Source organism: Pelobates fuscus, chromosome 1 (assembly GCF_036172605.1).
Source record: "Pelobates fuscus isolate aPelFus1 chromosome 1, aPelFus1.pri, whole genome shotgun sequence".
Classification (NCBI taxonomy): domain Eukaryota; kingdom Metazoa; phylum Chordata; class Amphibia; order Anura; family Pelobatidae; genus Pelobates; species Pelobates fuscus.
Genome location: NC_086317.1, coordinates 229358240 through 229380935, shown reverse-complemented (window position 1 = coordinate 229380935; position 22696 = coordinate 229358240).

The following is a 22696-nucleotide window of genomic DNA, read 5'->3' as shown; positions in this document are numbered from 1 at the left end:
TAAAAAGCTTCATAAAATGTGTTTCAACAGATAAGTTGCCAAATACAAACCAAATATCACCAAATGCACAGCAAAATGTTGGGTTGCGTGGAATAAAGCTACCATCAGTTTTACTCTGGAACAGTGACAAAGTATGGTGTGATGAACTATGTTTCTCTTTACAGATATCTGTTGGTAAAACTGGTTTTGAGGAATCGTGCAAGTTTCAATGCATAGTGGCTGGTTTGATAGAGAAGTTATATGTTTGTTTTCCAAGAATCAAGCATATAGCTAATACCAGTGCCAGGCCTAGTCTTTCCATATCATTAGAAAGTTTTAAAATGTAGAAAGTTTTAAAAAGTTTTAAAATGACACAAAAAGAAGTGTCAGAAGAGTGGTGGCCTCTCCAAGGCAGAATTCAAGTATATCACAGGGATTGACCACCTTCGCATTAATGTACATGATTTCTAATTCAGAAATTAGAATGAGATAAGCAAGTGTCATTTGGTCATAAGCGTATGCATAATGCAATTGAAGTCTATCATTTATTCAACATCCAACAATTTTTTTTTTTAAAGATGTAACTCATCCAAATAGGTAATCTATGAAAAGAAAACTATTTTTCTTATAGTGGATGTAATTAAAGTGAGTTAATATGTGCCAGGGATGCTCTTGGGTAGGGATGAGTGAGGCCCCTGCACTTGGACAATGCTTTTTCAGCAATATATACTGTTTTATTTTTATAATGTATTCATGAATACAACAATTGGGAGGGGATTTATGTAATTTCCGTGGTGGTCCAGTAGCTGTGCATTTTCCTGGATTATCTTTTATTGCTGCCATGGGACATGCAAAAGGAAAGGATACTAGACACAGAGTAATAACATTGTTTACCATTCCATACAATTATGTACACCTGAAAATGCTCACACCTCACATTATAGCCATTGGACTAGCATGAATCAAGGTCTCCATCATAAAGAATGGTAGGAAATGAAAGGGGATGTAAATTATTGTTACCTATGATCCTACCTTATGTCCAAACACTGGCTTCCATATTATTATCAAAATCAAAAACAGCTCCATATTTGCTTCACTCAGCGTAAGTGAGTATCCATTACAAAACAAAGAAAGTGATAAATCATAAAAACGCAAGAAATAAATTACATAACCATAATTTAATCCTGTACAGTGCACATTCTGAAGCAAAGGGTGCATAGAAAAAATAGTCCTTAATTTTTTTCACGCAATCATAATTCATGGTGAGCTAGTCAGAAGTCAAGGAAGAATTATCACATTATTATTGCTTAAACATTATTTTAATACCCCTTATTAGGGAATACGTACCAACTTCCTTGGTGTTGCAAATCTGCTCTCTTAAGGACAGGAAAAAGAATGTTCAAACAAGTTCTTCTGTTGACATTTTGACAACATGGTACTTCTAGTATTTTTTTTTTTTTTATTCTTTATTTTTGTAGTGCACGGTATAACAATAGGCTCGGTCAGCCACAATAGCATTCACAAGCAGTAATATAACAAACAGTTGGAACAGAGCGTGGCATATGAATAGACTGCACATTTTTAGTTTAGTAAGAGTATGTATGATCGTCGCATGTCAAGGAGCTTCTCCAGATCTGCTTATCAGAATGGTGTGGTACATAGCTAGGTCAACAAAATAACATGAAATAACTGAGGCTTAATTCTAGAGTTTTAAAACATTGCTAATCTGGTTTATAGTGCCAACTTTGCTTGGGTGAACAATTATTCTAGCATGGTGGTATCTTAGCGAGGCCTTAGGTTCTACTACATGTTTTAACATATATATGGAGGTCGCTTGTAAAGTATTTTCGTGAGAGTAAAGTATATTATGTGAGAGTCATAAGCAGCTGTTGGATACATTTTGTGCCTGTGTGGTACAGAATTAGAACAAATTGGTTAAACATTTCCAGTGCTAGTCCTACATGCTTGTCTCTTGAGGGTGCTATGTGAACAATAAGAGAGAGCATGGTTAATGGTCAATACAAGGTAGAATGTTCAAGCAGTACATATTTCGGTGGAGAGTGAAAGGACCATAGTTACAGTTCGGTCGAGAGGACTGTGCTTTTTCTCCGTGCAGGAGCATAGTCCACCGTCGGTGTAGGCTGCCTTGGTTATCCGATGCCCACTCTGGAGGCTGGGTAGGTGAGCCATGTGCAGGGTTTTGGCTGTCAGCTCTGCTAGTTCCTCCGTGTCGGGTTGCGCTTTGCGGGGCGGCTGTTGCTGGGACCGCTTGTTGGTAGGCAGGTCTGGGACTCCTGCAGCTTTTTGGATCCCAGACTGCTCTGGGGATTTGAGGCAGGTGTCTGCCTAGGCGGCGCCGGATCGCTGGACTTATCCAGGCCGCCAGTCCTCTTAACGCCATGTGAAGGGACCATCCTCTAATATGAAGTTTAGTCTGCATATGAGTGCAGAGGCGGTCAAGGAATTCCCCAATCTGTTCAGGTGGCTTGGTGAGGGTGCAGTTTGGCGCCGATCGTGCCGGAGCCGCCATCTTGACAGGACCCATGAGGCCCTGTTTCATTTGTGAGTTGTGTGGTCGGGGTTTCTCGCTCACAGTTTCAGTTTGCCTGGGTCAGGTAAGTATGGATTGTGCCAGTTGCTTGGTGGAGCCGGGATATTCCTCACCGGCCGGGGGGGGGTAAACGGGGTCTTGCAGACTGTAGCGTTGTCCCGCTGAGCCACTGACGCTGAGGTCGGCCGCCTCTCTCGCTCTTGCATATGGTGGTAGGCCACAATCCTCTGTCTGCTTCAGGTCGCCTCTTCGAGTTCATCAATCCGGCAAGTTGAGTCTCGGGGATCACCCCACTACTCTGTTGCTGCGTTTTAGAGGGTTCGGAATGATAATTTTAGGGAAATGTCGTTTATTTGCCGCTTTTCACACGGAGCTCTGGTTCAGTGCGACCAGTCTGCTCGGCAGTCAGGCCCCGCCCCCTACTTCTAGTATTTTAACCAGTAATGTTAATTTGTTTCCTACAGGATTAAGCTTGTCCTTCAGGTGCCAAAATAACCCTTTAAAGTTGGCAGTTGTATAATTTGTGTTTTTATATATTTAGTAAGCTGAGACATTATTTCATTTCTCAGACCATCCCGGAGGGTTCATGTTCCATTGCCATGCCTCAACAATCCCGCCTCAGGGTAACCCCTAAAGTTCATAAATATGCCACATCATTACTATGGTTGATTATACTTTATTGGTGACCAGATAGTATTTTAGATTTTTTTTTTTCAATTCCCTTTCACCATTCCCTCTTTCTCTCCTGTATCATGCTATACATGCTATTCTTCATAGGTTACCGTATATATCCTTGTCTACATTAAGAAACTGCTCTTGCTTGTCTACAGGTTATATTCATTTCACATAGACACTGTATCCAGAACATAAGTGCTTCCATTATTCTTGTTTACAGCAAGCTAAAACTATTTTTTCATCTTTTTTTCTATTGACTTCAGTTTGCAATCAAGACAGAAAAAAACAACAGTTTAAGAAAACATATCAATATAAAGTACAGAAGATTTGCTCATGAAATAGTAATTTCCTCTCTAACTAATCAAGCTGGGGCTACTCAGGCTAGTATTTGTTGTCATTTTTGTAATCCACCTGTTAATGTACTTATATCTATCGGAATTTCCTTCTTTTTGCAAATGACCTATATATGTTAGAAGTGAACCTGAATATAGGTTAGTGTACTACCATAGGCATTTATGAAGAGTATAAGTAATGTCTGTTCATTTTTTGAAGAACATTGTCCATGCTTTGACTGCGGACTTTCTCAATTTGCCCTCTAAGAGGTTATTCGTATTGTCTCTTAGTGCTGCGAAGAAAACACTTCTGTATTTTCACTCTTGCCTTGTTATTTTTGTCATGTCTATGTTATTTCATTATTACCCTCTATTCTAGTTTCCTATAGTATACATTGTAGTTATTTTCTTCATTATCTAATATTACTTTCAATTCACTTTCACTATATATATATAGACACAGACACACAAACTTACTTTATATTTAATGTAATCTCTTGTTTATTATTTTTGTTTATTCCATGATCATTCACATTTCCTTATAGTTGTCTTGATATATATATATATATATATAAATATGTTGAAAGAATAAAGTATATATATATATATATACAATGAACAAAATTATAAATGCAACACTTTTGTTTTTGCCCCCATTTTTCATGAGCTGAACTCAAAGATCTAAGACTTTATCTATGTACACAAAAGGCCTATTTTTCTCAAATTTTGTTCACAAATCTGTATAAATCTGTGTTAGTGAGCACTTCTCCTTTGCTGAGATAATCCATCCACCTCACAGGTGTGGCATATCAAGACAGCATGAATATTGCACAGGTGTGCCTTAGGCTGGCCACAATAAAATGCCACTGTAAAATGTGCAGTTTTACTGTATTGGCAGGGTGCGGGGTCCGAAAATAAGTCAGTAACTGGTGTGACCACCATTTGTCTCATGCAGTGCAACACATCTCCTCCTTCTCATAGAGTTAATCAGGTTGGTGATTGTGGCCTGTGGAACTCTTCTTCAATGGCTGTGCGAAGTTGCTGGATATTGGCAGGACCTGGAACACGCTGTCGTATACGCCGATCCAGAGGATCCCAAACATGCTCAATGGGTGACTCTCTTAAAAGGAACGCTCCTAATCTCAGCTCGTTACCTGTATAAAAGACACATGTCCAAAGAAGCAATCAATCAATCAGATTTCAAACTCTCCACCATGGTCAAGACCAAAGAGCTGTCCAAGGATGTCAGGGACAAGATTGTAGACCTACACAAGGCTGTAATGGGCCACAAGACCACTGCCAAGCGGCTTGGTGAGAAGGTGATAACAGTTGGTGCGATAATTCGCAAATGGAAGAAACACAAAATACCTGTCAGTCTTTCTTGTTCTGGTGCTCCATGCAAGATCTCACCTCGTAGAGTTTCAATGATCATGAGAACAGTGAGGAATCAGCTCAGAATTACACGGGAGGATTTTGTTAATGATCTCAAGGCAGCAGGGACCATAGTCACCAAGAAAACCATTGGTAACACACTATGCCCCGAAGGACTGAAATCATGCAGCACCTGCAAGGTCCCCTGCTCAAGAAAGCACATGTACAGGCCTGTCTGAAGTTTGCCAGCGAACATCTGAATGATTCAGAGAAGAACTGGGTGAAAGTGTTGTGGTCAGATGAGACCAAAATCAAGGTCTTTGGCATCAACTCAACCCACCGTGTTTAGAGGAGGAATGCTGCCTGTGACCCTAAAACCGTCAAACATGGAGATGGTAACATTATGCTTTGGGGGTGTTTTTCTGCTAACCTAATTCCCTCAACCAGGGCATTAAAAATGGGTCGTGGATGGGTATTTCAGCATAACAATGACCCAAAACACACAGCCAAAGCAACAAAGGAGTGGCTCAAGAAGAAGCACATTAAGGTCCTGGAGTGGCCAAGCCAGTCTCCAGATCTTAATCCCATAGATAATCTGTGGAAGGAGCTGAAGGTTCGAGTTGCCAAACGTCAGACTCGAAACCTTAATGACTTGGAGAGGATCTGCAAAGAGGAGTGGGACAAAATCCCTCCTGAGATGTGTGCAAACCTGGTGGCCTACTACAAGAAATGTCTGACCTTTGTTATTGCCAACAAGGGTTTTGCCACCAAGTACTAAGTCGTAGGGATCAAATACTTATTTCACTCATCGATATGAAAATCAATTTATAACTCTTTTGACAAGCGTTTTTCTGGATTTTTTATTTGTTATTCTGTCTCTCACTGTTAAACTACACCTACCATTAAAATGATAGACTGATCATTTCTTTGTCAGTGGGCAAATGTTCAAAATTGCTCAAATATAAGTATAGTGGAGGTAGTGAATAACAAAAAATACATAAGACATTAAGATATCTGTTCATATAAAGTTGTGATATTGTGTCAAAAAACAGAATCCAGCAGAGCACCGATGCAATTCTCGATCCAATGTCTGTCACACATTGTGCCTCATTGGTCCCAGCTGACTGCTCGCCCTGGTGACAATGAAGGCATGTCATTACTGTGAGTGATTCCTAGGATGATCACTCAGTCTGGGGTCAGTCTACAAAAAAAATGCACTGTCAGAAACAATAGTCAGAAGACTAAAGTACCCAGTCCACATCAAGGCATGTCTGGGAAAGAAATCAGGACATATAAAAAAAACAATACGTGAAGAAATAGGTCTACTTAAAGGAACATTATAGTGCCAGGAACACATAAATGCATTCCTGACATTATAGTGTTAAAAAAAAGTTAGATATCCACCCTCCGCCCCCCTTTTCAATTATGCTGTGCCGGTCTCACCGTCGCTGGCTCCACCTCCAAAGAATCAAACTCAGCCAAACTTGATGATCTCAGCCAATCCAATGTTTCCCCATAGGAAAAAAAAATGCTGTGCCAGTCCATATCTCCATATAGAAATGCATTGATTCAATGCATATCTATGGGGAATGTTCAGTGTCTTGATGCAGAGCGTGGAGACACTGAATGTCACTGCTGCATTATGTGCAGCACTGGACTAGGAATCCCCTCTAGTGGACATCTGAGTGACTGCCACTAGAGGCGTTCCTAAGCAGCAAAGTAAACACAAACTAAACACTACATTTTTAAATCGGAAAAGGCAGCATTTACGTTAAATAGGCTGCAGGGACAGGCTATAGACACAAGAACCACTACATTCAATTGTAGTGATTCTCGTGACTATAGTGTCCCTTTAGTATGCCTAAATCACATCAGAGATTACATAGACAATTGCCATAATATTTAAAACCAGGACTGGGAACACACAAACAAAAACAACATTTATTATTTAGTTCCATATCCCAACCAAACATGAGGTATTGATAAAGATATGAACTTTTACCAGACCTTTAATCTTTTAAATGCGGTGCTGCCTCACTTTTTTTTTTTAACACAATTACATTTTCGGAGCACAATTGTCACACCTGGTACTGAGAAACTTAATAAATGTATTTCTTTGTTCATTTTTAGCTGCTTTTTATGGTGATCTAATCCAGTGTTTTACAAAAAACATAAAATCGATAATAAGTGCTGTTACAGATAGAGGGAGATATAAATATCTATGTATATATACTCATATAAAATGAGTGGAGAACCTTGCCCAGGTGCTCTAACCTAACATGATAATCTAAATTTCCTGGACATTCTAGAGGACACCCACTGAATTAATCGATGTCCTTCCTTCAACATATTGTTGAACAGTACTTTCCCATTTGCTATCCACAAGCATGTAGAAGCTATATAAAGAATAAAAACAAAAATAGAAAAGCAGTTTCAAAGAATGTAAACATTAATACAATATTCTGACTTATCTTACTTTTTATCTATTATTATTGTCATCGTCATTTATATAGAGCCAACATATTCCGCATACTATCAGAAGCACTCGATTATAATGGGAAGAAGTGGCAGGAACTGATTCTGTCAAGTAATAGAAGAAAACACCCTTAAGATGGACATATACAAAATACAGAAGGAGGCGGAGGCCAGGGTTCAAACAAGGTTTAAAGTTTTAAAGCAGGTATGAAAAGAACACGCTGGGTGGGCCAAATGGGTTTATTCTGTGATAGATATTAACACACTTTGATCTATAGTATAGGGGATAAAGCCAATGAAAGACTGAGTATTTGTTGCAGGAAACTAGTGACTATTGTGATACAGATGTGTGTGAGTGAAGAGAGTTCTACCCCAATATGAACTGAGCATTTCAGCACAATAGACCACCCCTGTGTTCAGAGCAAGGGGTTTAGCCCGATAACGGAGATCAGTGAAGATCACAGGGAGCTTTTTAAATCAATGTGTACACTTGAGAATATCTCACCTACACCCAGCTGTCATTGCTTTCATGTCCCAAAAACACTAGGGATTTCAAACAATATTGGGGGGTTTATTCATTGAAACCCCAGAAATCTCTTTGGCAGGATGACCCTAGCAATGCAGAGAATTGCAAAAAGAATTGTTTGTTTTGTATCTACATCTGGAAATATCAAGATTCTGGGTAAAATGGGGTTTAATCACAGTCATCTGAAAATGTCTAATCTCATCATAAAGCCTTAAGTAAAATTAGCTCCCTGAATTTTATTTATTCTATTATCCAGAGGTTGAGTAGACTATGATCCATCTTAAAGTAGCCTTCCTCAAAATGATATTAGCCAAATAATACATAAAGAGTAGAATAGTATAAATATCTGGCATAACTTGGCCTAGATTCCTATGCTCCCAGTTCACAATGCATTTTAATAAACATACATGGAAACACACATGGCTTAGTTCCATGCTTGTTGGTAAAAAGAAAAAATATATAATAATAACTATTGGACTAGACCCCAAGGTAGGGATTCCTACTAGACCCCATGGAGAGAACCAACACCAGCTCTCCCAAACGTAGAGAGGCTGGATGGGTCTAAAAAAACAAAAACAATAAATAAAATGTATTTGTGAGTGTGTGTGCAGCAATGTGTAAATGTGTGAGTGTGACTGTCATTGTGTGTGTGTGTGTGTTTGTCAGTGAGTGTGTCTGTCACTGTCTGTGTTTGTGTGTGTCTGTCAGTGTCTATCAGTGTGTGTCTGTCTGTATATTTGTCTGTCAGAGTGTGTTTGTCAGTGTGTGTGTGTCTCTGTCACAGTATGTGTGTGTTTCTGTTAGCATATGTCAGTGTCATTTGCAACAATGTGTAAATGTGTGAGTGTGCTTGTCAGTGTGCGTGTCTATCAGTGAATGTGTCTGTCACTATCTGTGTTTGTGTGTGTCTGTCAGTGTCTACAGTGTGTGTGTCTGTCTGTGTATGTGTGTGTCAATGACTGTGCCTGTCAATGAATGTGTGTCTGTCAGTGAGTGATTCAAATCAGAGTGTGTGTCTGTCATTGATAGTATGTGTCTGTCATTGAAAGTGTTTTTCTGTGAATGTGGGCCTGCCAGTGAGAGTGAGTATGTCTGTCAGTGTATGTGTCTATCAGTGAGTGTTTCAAATCAGTGCGAGTGTGCCCAGTGAGAGTGTGTCTGTCATTGAGAGTGTATGTCAGTGTGTCTGTCAGTGAGAGCATGTGTGTCTGTCAGCGAGTGTGTCTGTAAGTGTGTGTCTGTCAGTGAGTGTGTTTCAAATCAGTAAGATTGTGTGCTACTGAACTACTAATGAACTACATATCACATAAGCCCCTGTTTAGCAGTATGTATGAGAAATACACAGCACGCCATGTTAAAACTTGAATTGGCCTTTAAAAAGCCTCTCAAATCTACAGATTTTTATTGTAGAGGTGAGTAGCTCATTTTATATATATATATATATATATATATATATATGTAATGTCTCTATAATGGTGGTACAAGCAGTGTTAGTTTAAATAAAGCAATTCATTGTTTTTTTAATTATTGTCCCTTAATTATTGCCCCTCATTTTTGTTTGTATCATTCTAGTAATGCCCATGTTTGGTTATTCTAATGATTTTTAAAAATTGCATTATTTTATAAGAATATAATTCTTGTTTAAAATATTTTAACATTTGTGCTTTCTATTTAAAGCTATATCGCTAGTTTAATGCAGAATCTGCCGGTTTATATGTCAACCTCAAGTGGTTTATAACACTCTTAAGAACATCCAGTCTAAAGCACGTAGTTATTTTCTTAGTTCAATGACTGCAAGCATTCATAACTCTCTTTAATCTTCACCATCATATTGCCATTAGTTATGTATAAGAGGGTAGCATTGTTTCCCAAGTCTCACAGAGAACAGACCTCTCTGCCCCCCTATATTTTGCCTTTCTACATACTCAAAAGTACCATACTTTCTGGGGCAGAGGCCAAAAAATGATTGACGTATTTAATAGGAGATCGTGGGTGTTGCGGAATGTGGCCGGAATCCAGACTCATACAACACATAGTACTGATCTTGCCAGACTCAGTGCATAAACCCAAGAAGGGCCATTCACCACAAAGCCACACTTGCGTGCAATCTGACATTATCATTGGCCTCTGCAGGACTGCTTTGTCTTAGCGCTCAGCGAATAAGTCTTTAGAAGATGATAAACTAATGTTTGGAACTTAAGACCTTAGTGTTTTGACCTGAAGCGTGGGTTTTACAGAGCATTGAGCAAGCATTATGTAGCTCAGATAAATTAAACTTGAAGAGAATTAATCCTTTTTTAATAATATAGGGACATGTGCAGAAAAATACTTAGGAGTTAAGAAATAATTACAGCAATTTATTAATTAAACTACAGGTTCATACATAAGTGCGCAAATATATTCCTATATTCAGGGCCGCCCCAAGACATTGTGCTGCCTGGGTCGAAGGATGAAATTCTGCCCCCTATGCCCCCCCAAACCTCACGCAGATCCATTATGTTATGCAGTGTGTGTAGTGAAGGCAGTGTCTATGTAGGAGATGCAGTTTGTGCGTAGTGGGTGCAGAGTGTGTAGTGGATGTAGTGTCTGTATTTGTGTAGTGGATGTAGTGGATGTGTAATGGGTGCAGCGTCTGTGTTTGTGTAGTGGATGCTGTGTAGTAGGTGCAGTGTCTGTGTAGTGGATGCAGAGTATGTTTGGTGGGTGCAGTGTGTATAGTGGATGCAGTGTCTATGTAGTGCATGTAGTGTGTGCAGTGTCTGTATATTGGGTGAAGTGTAGTGGATGCAGAGTATGTTGGTGTGTGCATTGGATACATTATCTATGTGTGTGTATATATATATATATATATATATATAGTGGAGGCAGGGTGGGTGGGTGGCAGGATGTAAGGGTGACAGTGGTGGGGAGCAGGATGTGAGGGTGACAGGCTGTGGGGGGCAGGTTGTGGGGGCGACGGGGGGGTGGCAGGCTGTGGGAGGACAGGATGTGAGGGTGGCAGTTACAGTGTGAGGGTGACAGGTTGCAGGGGTGAAAGTGTGGGGGGCAGCATGTGGGGGTGACAGTGTGGAGATTGGGATGTGAGGGTGACAGTGGTGGGTGGCAGGATGTAAGGATGACAGTTACAGTGTGGGAATGACTGCCAGTAGTGGGGGGCGGTGTGTGGAGGTGACAGTAGTGGGGGGCAGGGTGTGGGGGTGACAGTGGTGGATGGCAGGGAGTGGGGCTGGTTTTGGGGGGTAACAGGATGTGCGGGTGACAGTAGTAGCTGGCAGGATGTGAGGGTGACAATTACAGTGTGGGGGTGACAGTGGTGGGTGTCATGGTGTGGGGCAGGCTGTGGAGGTGACAGTGGGGGGAGACAGGCTGTGGGGGTAACAGTGGTGGGTGGAAGCCAGTGGTGGGTGGAAGGCTGTGAGGTTGACAGTGGGGGAGGCAGGCAATGGGGGTGACAGTGGGGGAGGCTGGTTAGGGGGGTGACAGTGGCAGAGGCAGGTTATGGGGGTGACAGTGGAGAAGGCAGATCATAGGAGTGACAGTGGGGGAGGCAGATTATGGGGGTGACAGTGGGGAAGGCAAGCTGTGCCTTTTTTAATTCAGTGGGCTAGCTCTCTGGTCTGCAGCTCTGCTGGATGTGAGCTGCCGACCACGTTCTCACGGGCTCTAGTCAGTGCATTGCCGTGGTGTGATGAAAGTGACCTCGCCACTAGTTTTTGGAGGGGCCTGTTTGCCAGCCTCCTACCCTGTGACTATGGCCCATGTGATAAAACTTGGTTTAAATCACTGTTTGTGCCTTTTTGGACTTATGAAGCAGCACTTAAAATTCCCAAAGCAATTTGAAGCGGCACTTCGAATTACCGAACAACCTCATGAACCAGAGACCACCCTGGAGCTTGTTAACACCTATCAACAACTTGGAACATTTCTCACCGCAGTGTTCTAATTGTTCGTCTGGGTGGCCGCAATTCCTATGGACAACCACAAGGTGGCGGCCATCTTGTTCGCATGAACAAAGGCAGCTGTGTTTGGGCATGAATCTCATGGAACTGAAATCGGATACACAAACTCTCGAACACCGCTGGACTTCCATCATCGCTGCGTTTGTTTCTATTCAGCTTAGAAGGGCATTGTTCGGTGGGATCATTCTTCTGGGTGAAGGGAACAAGCTCCAGGGTAAGACTATTGACTCTGTTCGGTAGTTTGTTCATTTTCAAACTACCGAACTAGACCGACTGCAAGCCCTGATTCTCTGGAACTGTTTTGGGCATGGGACCATGCCTGCGGTCAGTCAAATACATGACTTCCATAAAATTTCTGAACCCCTGAACTGATCTGGGTGATTTTTGGATATGTTGGTCACCCATATCAGGGCTGTGGGGATATCATGTGTTTTGGGGTACTTTTGGAACTTTTTAGAAATGTGTGTTTTTTGTGTTTGGAGATAATTGAGTTTAGTATAGTGCTTGACTCAATTATCTCCTAAGTAACGGGGAAGGCTTATTGTATTGTATGTGGGAGTGTCATACATTGTAAACGTGTTATCATTGGTTTGTAAGTTCCTGAGTATATAAAGAGGACCCTGAAACATATTGTTTTACATCTTTTATTATCAGCAAAGATGTGCTTTGCAGTGGAGTGGAAATCATCCCAACCACCTAGCATCTCTGCATTAGTCACCCATTTAAGTACTACCAAGTTGAATGAGGAAATGGCATGTAGAGTATCCAATAATCTGTCTAAATATCCCAAAATATTAGCTAATTGTTCTGAGGCCCCTTAGGCTGGCCGTCAATAGTCCTTAGGTATTAGTTTGTTTGCATAAAGTTACCATGCCTCCTTACATAACCTTAGCAAACATAGCCTACACAAAACTTTATGTCAGGTTGCCTCATGTTTATAGTTTTGTATTATGTTTTATGCTTTTTTGTTATTATGGTTGTATGATTTGTCTGTTATTATGGTTGTATGATTTGTCTGTTTGGCAATTAATGTACTATGTATACATGGATAGTATATATAAGCAGCTTTTTCACATACAATGTTCCATGGCGTGTCATATTCTTATGTGATTTCAGTGACTGTGTAAGTATTAAGAACACTAGTTTCCAGGCTGTTTTGTATTATTGTGCTGTATTATATTGCATAAAAAATATTTACTAAAAATTGAACATTAAAAAAAGATAGATTTAATACTGGATTATACCATCTGTGTTTTTTTTTTTGTTTGTTTGTTTTTTTCTATTTTATGTAGACATTGGCTTTTGATTGTATAAAGGTATGGTTGCCACCAAGATGATTAACACTATAACTAAGTAAACACGCTCTGGAAAATATCAACATCTGGGATTAAATATAATTCACTTACATATGTGATTTAGATGCAGAGTTACACTATGATAGTTACACTATGATGTCTTAAGTTTTTGTCTTACATGTTTCATAATTAAGAACTCTTGAACCACTTATAAAAGTCACAAAGTATGTGTCGCCTTAATTATTTATGACACTATTCATACACCTATTTTCCCCTACATTTTGGGTAATACAATTAGTGTAGCAGTTTTTAATAGCATCAGTTGCTTAATATTAAGTATACAGATTACAGTACTTTAAATACTGGAGGTTATAAAGCTGTATCTTTCATTGCAGTGTAGTTGCAAGCAAAACAAAACACATTTGTGATGGACATACATATAATCAAAACGTTTTAATCCTTCATAGTTCATAAACAATGCAAAACACAGAAGGCCTAGTTCATCTCAACATTTGACCTTATACACGTCAATAGAATTGCTGCCTGAAAGGCCTTTGACCAGTGTGGGCTGTGATGTGCGATTTGGACTGGGACACATCACAGCTGCTTGGGATTCTGGGAGATCTAAAAGATTCTAGAGAACAAGTGGATTGTATGTAAAGGGTCAGCTTCTGTGTAGGTGGGCAAGAACATGAGAGAAATATTATGGTCTTCTTTCTGCAAGTTCACAAGGGCCATGAGAAGTCAAACTGGCACGAGTTATGACATTCAATAGATAGATTCTTCTGCCCTTGAAGAACATAAAGTTGTTGCTGTGCATGCATTCTCTGTGCTTTTTTTCTTTGTCCTGGGCTACAAAAGTTCATCATGAGACACGCGTTGGCTATTAGTCCACTCCAAAAGGCTGATTCGAGTCCATAATTTAGAGACTCATAAAAACATTATTGTCTCGTTTGGGGCATTTATTTACAAGCTTGACAATGAAAACGAGTACAGTAAAACAAAGCCTCTATAGATGTTTTATTCAGGGGTGCTATGAATGGATAATAAACAGTGCAAATAATGAGTTCGGAAATGCGCTGAGTTTCTACAAGGGGATTGTTGGCAGTAAAAGTTTGCACAGCTATGAATGCATCTCTGTTGTCACATATACACTACATGCCCTGAACTCTTATTTAAACATAGAATAATATCTAGAGCTTCCTAATTACTAGGGAATAATGACCACAGCTTACAGTATAAAGCAAGTTAGTACATCTGTGCCCCCCAGCTGTTGTTGATCTACAGGCCCCATAATTCATTGCCAACCATTGCATAACAGCTGGGGACCCACAGTTTGACACCCCTGATATATGAAGAAAATGAAGAACAGAAAACGGGGAAGATTTCTTGGATAGCCTTCTCGAAGTGACATTTTGATATTGTGTAATTTTTGTATCCTATGTTTTAACATATTGCACAATTGACACAATCAAATCAAAATGCCCATAGCTATAGATCCTTCCCATGACAGCTGTCTTGGAAAAAGAAACACTTAAAAAAAAAATGTTACCTCGAGGGTTCTCCTGTCCCCATTTTCCCTCTAAGATATTAGCAATAGTAGTAGGCTGTAGGCAGTCTGCAACACCTCGCATGTGTGAAAAGGTTTGGATATAAAAAGCATATGTAAAAAAACTAAGGTTAGCATGTTTTCCCTCTCTGTTTTGTGAATTGAGGAAAATAATCTATAAACTGCATGCCTTTCTTGTCCCAACCACTTTGTGTTATGTATTAAGTTCCTGTTTTATAAATTTAGGCTGGAGGCATCCTAAATCCCTAATTTCTTACTGCATGGCACAATAATAAGGGGAAAGTGTCACGGTAATTAAACCCCAACACACAGAGTGTAACCTTCATAGAATAAATATAGAATGCATTACCGGACTTCAGGGTGGCTGGGCTTAGCGTTGGTGAATTAGAATAATCAAGGGATAGCCAAAAGACAAGGGAACCACAAGTCGGGAACATGTTAGATGAATAGCCGAGTCAAAGGATACCAGAGGACAGAATAGTCATACACATTTCCCTAGTTTGTTGCAAAATTGGAAGCGCTTCAGACTGTTTTTTTTTTTTTACTTCTTTTGGATCAACAAATGTGAGAAAGGCCACAAGTCTTGATGGCCTCAAGTCTTTTCAGCTATGTAACTATGTATGTAATGCAACCGGAAATACGTATGTGGAACGCAACCGGAAATGGACATTTGGAACGCAAAGCAATGATATGCATACAGATGGATATCTGCTGAACTTTGCCGCGTTTATTTGAATTTTCCTGTGAAGATCAGCTGGAAGTAATATTCCCTTATTGGAAAGGGGTTTCTGTGAGAGATTTCTCCAATCAACACACGGACTGGTTTTATTTAAAGGAATTCTGTTGGGGGTGGGAATTATGCATGCTTTGTTTTTTATATTACTGCTTATACTGTGCAATTATCTCTGAGGAAGTCCAGTATATATGGACGAAACGCGTTAGATTGCAGTTAATTTTATTTATTTATTTTTTACTAAGGCTTTGTATTGCCTTAAAAATAAAAAAAACTGGGGGCGGGGCCGGACCGCCGAGCTAGACGGTCGCAGGCAATTGAGGCTCCTGCTACACAGCACTAAAGATAATGGAAAAACCTATATTTCGTCAAAAAGCTGACCGACAACCACAATGCCCAAAGCAGAAGACCTGCTGGTGCCAGGGAGAGGCTGTCTTTTCGGGCTACAGTCCCCTGGAGGAGAAAACTCTGTCCCAACTGGGGCCTTCTCTGGCGGTGAGCGGGGCGGACGGTCGCCGCACCGCTATCCTGCCACACAGCGCCCAGTCTGGGGCTCGGGCCTGAGCGGACCCGGCCCTGTCCCCCCCCTTATGGACCGGGGGGTGATCCCTGTCCTCGCCCGGGAACATGGCAGCTGATGCACGAAGGCGCCGCCCTCACACTCGAGAGCCTGACAGCACCACCTAAGATGGCGGCTGCCACGTGCGCTGAAGTCATGGCGGAGCACAAAACACCCAGCGACATGAACAGACTCAAGCCCAAGGAGTCAGAGGAGTTGGTGGCTCCACTACATAGCCGCTCACCAAGCGATATCCTACCTAAGAAAGCAACCTGCCACGAGATAGGCGGCAACAGCGGAGGCCTACCGGACCCAAAGCGGCAGATGCACCAGTACGCTCCACACTCACGACCCTGCCGCCAATCGAAGAGGGCCACACAGGGACACGCCGGGATCAATGATGCTATTGAATGATGCTATGATGCTAATGATGCAATGATGCTATCGAAGAACACCCTCCCCTAGATCCCCAGCAGAGGCTAGCTCAAGAGTCGCACCTGGAGAGACACCATTAGAACATCAGCCTAAAAGGACGCTTACACCGAGTCACGCTGACAAGCTGGAGCAGGCATGGCTGACCATATGTCCTCTACCACCCACGAAGCATCGGACCAACCAAGACGGCGGCTCCTGAAGCGTATGCAGACTCACGAACTTTTGATCAGACTGGGTGATAGTATATTGTACCTGTAGATTGCTGCCTGGCCTTACCATGCTTAAGCTTGTAAATTGAGCCTCTGACTATAGCCTCTACCTCTTTCTCTTTCATTTTAACGCATAACAATGCTAACCTTATTGGCACTCTAAAAATGCAGAATTAGATAGCCCACCTTCACTCAGGCATATCTAGCGACAGGAAAGTTTTAACCCATCGTGTCACTTGTTTGTGTACCCACTCTGCCTGTACCTGTAACAGGTACCCTGCATTCCCGGGTGAGCAACCTGGGAGCAATCCTAGATAAGCTACGCCATCACACAAAACATAGTACATGTCCTAGCTACTTCTTCTAGCATTGCGTTATACTGGCTATTAACCCTTGTAAGCCTAAACACCACTAAGCCTCAAGCACTAAACACGCTTATATCGATGAAAAGCTTCAACCTCACGTATCATAGCTTAGTGTAACAATCAACTGCTACACACATTGCATACCACTACTGAAGTGTGTCTTGTATTAATAATGTACCTATCTTGCTTTAACTAAACTAAAAATTGTGCTGTATACTCATGTGCCACGTTATGTTTCAACTGTTGGTTATCTTATTGCTTGTGACTGCTATTGTGGCTGACCAAGCCTTTTGTTATACCATGCACAACAAAAATAAAGAATTTAAAAAAATAAAAAAATAAAAAAAAAATTTTACATTTAAATTGGCATACTCCCATTTCTTGGAAGACAGAGTTACCCATCCGTGGAAGGTGAACGCTACTTCAGCCCCATGTGGGCTTACAGGTGCATTACTCTACACTATTTCGTGAGTGCAATCATTGTGGGTTAAATCCAATTGCTATTATTGTACTTCACTATGTGCAATGTATTCTTTTGTTTTTTAGTCATTCAGCTGTATCCCATTTTTGTTTATTCGCATATCTGTATTTGAGGTCCATTTGGGGGAAACCTCTTGGGAAGCTGTACTCATCTCACACTCAGTTAAGTACTTCTGCATATTTCTATCATTTAGTTGGTTAGGTGCATTTGTATTTCTTGTGTGTGTTTTTTTTCTTCTTTTTTTTCTTTTTATTCATGTAATGCAGAGGCAGATTAAGAAGAGATGTGTTCAACAGTAATGTATGTGTAAGGGTAATGTATGTGACATACAAAGCAGAAGCATGTACTATGGGAGAATAATGCCAGAGAATAATTCTGGAAGCATTAAAATATGTCCCCAGAGACAAGAACTGTTTCTATAAACAAGTTACACTCCCAGCAGTAGCTACCATTTACAGATTATGTCCTCAATTTAGGTAATCCAATGGCATATCAGCAATATGAGATGGTTAGAATAAATGTATATATATATATAAATATATATATATATATATATATAAACCAAATAAAAAAGTGACCTGCGCTCTTTCCACATCCCTATGTATTTTTAAACAAATGGAGGTTTTTAGTTACCTCCAATGGCCATGAGAGGGTAAGCCCACCTGCCACGTCAAGGCAGACCTCTTAGGTCTAACCATTCGCCTTGCTTCCTTGAGCTTCTGGCAAAATATCTCTAATGAGACTGAAAGGGGTATTTTTTATATACATCTCTACATGCTCATATATATATATATATATATACACTGCTCAAAAAAATAAAGGGAACACTTAAACAACACAATGTAACTCCAAGTCAATCACACTTCTGTGAAATCAAACTGTCCACTTAGGAAGCAACAATCGATTTCACATGCTGTTCTGCAAATGGGATAGACAACAGGTGGAAATTATAGACACCCCCAATAAAGGAGTGTTTCTGCAGGTGGTGACCACAGACCACTAATCAGTTCCTATGCTTCCTGGCTGATATTTTGGTCACTTTTGAATGCTGCCGGTGCTTTTACTCTAGTGGTAGCATGAGACAGAGTCTACAACCCACACAAGTGGCTCAGGTAGTGTAGCTCATCCAGGATGGCACATCAATGCGAGCTGTGGCAAGAAGGTTTGCTGTGTCTGTCAGCATAGTGTCCAGAGCATGGAGGTGCTACCAGGAAACAGGCCAGTACATCAGGAGAAGGGCAGGATGCCGTAGGAGGGCAACAATCCAGCAGCAGGACTGCTACCTCCGCCTTTGTGCAAGGAGGAACAGGAGGAGCACTGCCAGAGCCATGCAAAACGACCTCCTGCAGGCCACAAATGTGCATGTGTCTGCTCAAACGGTCAGAAACAGACTCCATGAGGGTGGTTTGAGGGCCAGACGTTCACAGGTGGGGGTTGTGCTTACAGCCCAACACCGTGCAGGACGTTTGGAATTTGCCAGAGAACACCAAGATTGGCAAATTTGCCACTGGCGCCCTGTGCTCTACACAGATGAAAGCAGGTTCACACTGAGCACATGTGACAGAAACAGACAGAGTCTGGAGACGCCGTGGAGAACGCTCTGCTGCCTGCAACATCCTCCAGAATGACTGGTTTGGCAGTGGGTCAGTAATAGTGTGGGGTGGCATTTCTTTGGGGGGCCGCACAGCCCTCCATGTGCTCGCCAGAGGTAGCCTGACTGCCATTAGGTACCGAGACGGGATCCTCAGACCCCTTGTGAGACCATATGCTGATGCGGTTGGCCCTGGGTCCCTCCTAATGCAAGACAATGCTAGACCTCATGTGGCTGGAGTGTGTCAGCAGTTCCTGCAAGACGAAGGCATTGATGCTATGGATGGCCCGCCCATTCCCCAGACCTGAATCCAATTGAGCACATCTGGGACATCATGTCTCGTCACATTGCACCACAGACTGTCCAGGAGTTTGCAGATGCTTTAGTCCAGGTCTGGGAGGAGATCCCTCAGGAGACCATCCACCACCTCATCAGGAGCATGCACAGGCGTTGTAAGGAGGTCATACAGGCACGTGGAGGCCACACACACTAATGAGCCTCATTTTGACTTGTTTTAAGGACATTACATCCAAGTTGGATCAACCTGTAGTGTGTTTTTCCACTTTAATTTTGAGTGTGACTCCAAATCCAGACCTCCATGGGTTGAAAAAATGAATTTCCATTTTTACATTTTTGGGTGATTTTGTTGTCAGCACATTCAACTATGTAAAGAAGAACGTATTTCAGAAGAATATTTAATTCATTCAGATCTAGGATGTGTTATTTTTGTGTTCCCTTTATTTCTTTGAGCAGTGTATATATATTATATATTACAATCTCTAAGATTTGAAATCATTGTTTAGTGAATAAGCGAGTGCGCTGGATTCTGTATTTTGTATATAAGTATATATATATATGTATTAAGGCAATTTGGCCTGTAATTGTGGGAGGTGCTTGTTATTCACTCCTGGCCTACTTAAGGAACACCCCTTACCTTGCTCCTTACCGTTCGAGGTCAGCGTTGAATGACCCTCCCACCACACCACATTATAATAATTATTTTCCTTTTCATTTCTTTTTCTTTGGTAAGCTCTCTTCTTTGTCAGGCCTACCTCATCGTCGGTTCCGGCACACCACAACCGACTTGCTCTTTTTTACTATCCTACATTCATTATGGTATTTTACTCTGTACTATCATGAACACCTAACACAAATATATATATACATACATGCAAACATGCAACTCCAAAGCTCACCCTAATAAGTGTAGATGTCAACCATGATTTTCTCCAAAATCCATAGCTTGGTTTATAATTAGGCACACTAAAACACTGCATAGAATGACAATTTCATTGAGAGAATAAGGGAAATCAGTTGAGAATACTAATTTGAAACCATTGTCATTCTCACATCTTTCTCATGTTCCACTCGTTTTTGTTGTGTTATCAGTTCTCAGCCAACTTTTCTAGAATTGTTGTATCCTGACGATATACAATAAATATTTGCTTCATCTAAACATATTTTAAAGTCAGGGCATTATGAATGCATTTAGTGCACCCGGTGTAAAATTGACCCGGAACATGATTTACTAAATGATTTTGCAATGATTAAATATAGATATGTATGGAGGATACACAAGAGTAAAGCACATATGGGAAAATAATCCCAGTGTGGAGATCTGGAGACATCATCATAAACCACAAGACTGAAGGTGTAATTTAAAAAAAAAAATGTATATATCAAAATTTCCTTTGGTAACAAATTACTAATTCACCAAAAGAACTCTTCTCTTCTTAAATATCAATCAAACAAGCCTTGTTGAGGCCCTCATCCTGTCTCATGACTGACCTGAATGTTTTTATTCTGCTTTGCTGTCCCTTAAGGATTAAAGAGACCCTTTAATTTGTTTGGGGCATTGATGCTAAATAGCATTGATTTCCAATGTGTAAGACTAAATGACATTTAACTGGCCCGTGCAATGGTCAATAATGCAATATGTTGCAACTTGGTTTCCTGCATCAGTAAAATATCCAGGCTTTCTCTCAACTCAGTAATGAATGATAATGATTAGATAGTCAAGTTGTTTTATTTGTATATATTGTATAGATTATGCTTTGGTAATATGCATCACTACTGCATTGGACAGCCACATTTTGTTTGCACAGGGAGATACAGAGTAAACCAATATCTCTTTAAATAAAAATCAGGAACAGCCTAACCAACCAAATAAGCAAACTAGGTATCTATGCCAGTTACATTTGGTATGTGCTGGGCACAGCCAGAGCATTGGCCATCCTTTGATATGTACTTGGATATTATTGACACAATGGCTAAATATTTTCTGTGTAATGATGTGTACAAAGAGACACTAGGGGCATCCAGACCACTTCATTTCATTGGAGTAGTCTGGGTGCATGTCCCTGTCCTCTTAATCCTGTAGCTGAAAACATTGCAGTTTTAAAGAAACAGCACTGTTGGCATTGCAGGGTTAAGACTATCTCTAGTGGCTGTCTACCAGACAGCCATAAAAGGTACTTCCTGGCTTTTCACAGAGTTTAACTTTGTGAAATGACACTGGATGTCCTTATGCTTTGCATTGATTCAGTGCTTCCCTATGGGGAAGGCCTAATTCAGACAGGGCTGTTGTCACAAATGTGTGTTAGGTTTCCCCTCGCACATTCCCCCTTGTGTTTTGCATCTCATATTTGGTGGGAGCTTAGAAGAGAGGATACGTTTTTCTCTTTTTTTATGTATAAAAATGAACGGCCATATATTAAAAGCTAAATTATCCTTTAATATGTAATGCAATTAATATTCACAAATTCCCATAAGTCTCATTTACATGGCTGTCATTAAAAAGCAACAGTTGAGTATTGTTAAAGAGACACTGTAGGCACTCCTGACAAAGGTTAACACTATTTGTAATCTTCAATGTTTTATTCAATGGTATAAATTCCATAGAAGTGATAGTTCCTCTTTAAGTCAAGTAGATCAGTGCTATTAAATATTGCGAACAATGCTTGAGATGCTAAACAAAAAAATTTAAATCTTATACCAAAGAGAGCAATACCAACCCCTGGAAAACTAAAACTAGTTGAAGACAAATGACAATATGCAATGTCTGTGGTGTCACGGGTGGCGGTACGGAGACCGGGACCCATGAGTTCCTGACCGGGACCCGTGAGTTCTCAGCCTGGAAATGGACCATCAGGGCCTGGTGCAGGGTAACCACATGGCCCCTGGTGTTGAGCGCCAGCATTTGTGCAACCACATACCAAGGCCCTGATGCAGCTTCTGCGGATCCCAAGAGCTAGGAGCTTGATGATATGCAGACCTCCCAGGAACTGGATAGGGAGGCTCTGCAGCAGATATGTATCCAGTACAGAAACAACGCAAGACTAGGACAGGCACCTAACAAGAAAACAAGACAAGACTAGAAGAACCCAGAACCGGAGAAGGGCAGAAAGCAGAACCCAGAACATGTACACAAGACATAAGGGAAACAAGAACAGGGCAGTACAGGACTGTACATGAACTGGGAATACAAGACAAAATAAAACAAGACCACAGATACAAGGCAAAACAAGAGGAGACATAACTAAGTACTATGTATGTAAAACATTGGAGATTCGGACATACATAAGATGTAT